General features: G+C 36.9%; 1 pseudogene; it reads left to right on the top strand.

Moving 5' to 3' along the window:
• The first annotated feature begins 220 nt into the window (after positions 1-220).
• LOC112300005 (large ribosomal subunit protein uL30 pseudogene) lies at positions 221-995 on the top strand (annotated as a pseudogene).
• The last annotated feature ends 872 nt before the right edge of the window (positions 996-1,867 follow it).

The following is a 1,867-nucleotide window of genomic DNA, read 5'->3' on the forward strand; positions in this document are numbered from 1 at the left end:
CTACCAGTTTATGCAATTATTTTATCTCCCTTACCAGATTTTAAGCTTCTTGAGGGTGTTTCTGAATCATCTGGATATAAAAATACTGCATATTGAATGATACCCACCATATAGAATGTACATAATGAATTTTGAGAAGTGAATATATAAATATACCATTTAATATTGACAACAACCTAGAAATAGGGAAGCTCTGTCTCCTCTTTTTTCATCTGAAACCATGGAAGGTACAGAAGAAAAGAAGAAGTTTCCTGCTGTGCCAGAAACCATTAAGAAAAAGCGAAGGAATTTCACAGAGCTGAAAATCAAGTGCCTGAGAAAGAAGTTTGCCCAAAAGATGCTTTGAAAGGCAGGGAGGAAGCTTATCTATGAAAAAGCCAAGCACTATCACAAGGGATATAGGCACATGTACAGAACTGAGATTCAAATGGCAAGAAAAGCTGGCAACTTCTATGTACCTGCAAAACCTAAATTGGCATTTTTCATCAGGATCAGAGGTATCAGTGGTGTGAGCCCAAAGGTCCAAAAGGTGCTGCAGCTTCTTCACCTTTGCCAGACCTTCAATGTCACCTTTGTTAAGCTCAACAAGTCTTCAATGAACATGCTGAGTATTGTGCAACCATATATTGCATGAGGGTACCCAAACCTGAAGTCAGTAAATGAATTGATCTACAAGCTTGGTTATAGGAAAATCAACAAAAAACGAATTGCCCTGACAGATAACACATTGATTACATGATCTCTTGGTAAATATGGCATCATCTATATGGAGGATCTGATTCGTGAGATCTATACCTTTGGAAAATGCTTCAAAGAAGCAAACGACTTCCTGTGGCCCTTCAAACTATCTTCTGCATGAGGCGGAATGAAGAAAAGGACCACACATTTTGTAGAAGGTGGAGATGCTGGTAACAGGGAGGACCAGATCAACCAGGCTTATTAGAAAGATGAACTACGGTATTTACCATGGTCATTTTTGTAATCTGTTCAGTTAATAAACAGGAACTGTTTTAAAATTCAAAAAAAGAAAAAGAAATAGGGAAGCTCTTATTCTAATATTCAATAAATGCCAATGATAATAATTAAATTTAACATTGAACAGAATGTACTGGAAATCAATCTGTGTGTTTTATGAATGTCATCCCATTTCATCTTCATAACAATTGTATAAAGTAAGTACTATTATTATCATCATACTCATTTTACAGGAGGGCAATTGAGGCACATAGTAGTCATGCAACTTGCCAAGGTAATATAGAGCCAGCATTTGAATTTTATTTTTTATTTTTTTAAATATATTTTATTGATTATGCTATTACAGTTGTCCCATTCCCCCCCTTCACTCCAGTCCATCCTGCACACCCCCTCCCTCTCACATTCCCATCCTATAGTTCATGTCCATGGGTCATACATATAAGTTCTTTGGTTTCTAAATTTCCTATACTATTATTACCCTCCCTCTGTCTATTTTCTACCTACCATGCTACTTATTCTCTGTACCTCTCCCCCCTGGAACAGAACCACAGAAATGGAGATCACATGGAGCATTTGAATTTTAAGTAGTCTGTTCCAGCTCCTTCTCTCTTAATCATCACACTATTATACCCATTGTTTCATAGCAAGTCAGCATAGGAATTTATATTTAAACCCAGGGATTCTAATTTCACATCCAGTGCATTTCCTAATGCAAATACCTACTGCCTTGCACATAGTAGATGGTTTAAGTATTTGACTCTTCTAAGCCCTCTCCCCAGTTCCTAATGCCTATAGCTGGATCTCCTAGTTTCATAGGCCACCTTTCCTAGTCTTTGTTGGTCCACTTTTAAGCATTCTAAATTCATTAATGTAATGAGGTAGAAAATAAATT

Source organism: Desmodus rotundus, chromosome X, assembly GCF_022682495.2.
Source record: "Desmodus rotundus isolate HL8 chromosome X, HLdesRot8A.1, whole genome shotgun sequence".
NCBI lineage: Eukaryota > Metazoa > Chordata > Mammalia > Chiroptera > Phyllostomidae > Desmodus > Desmodus rotundus.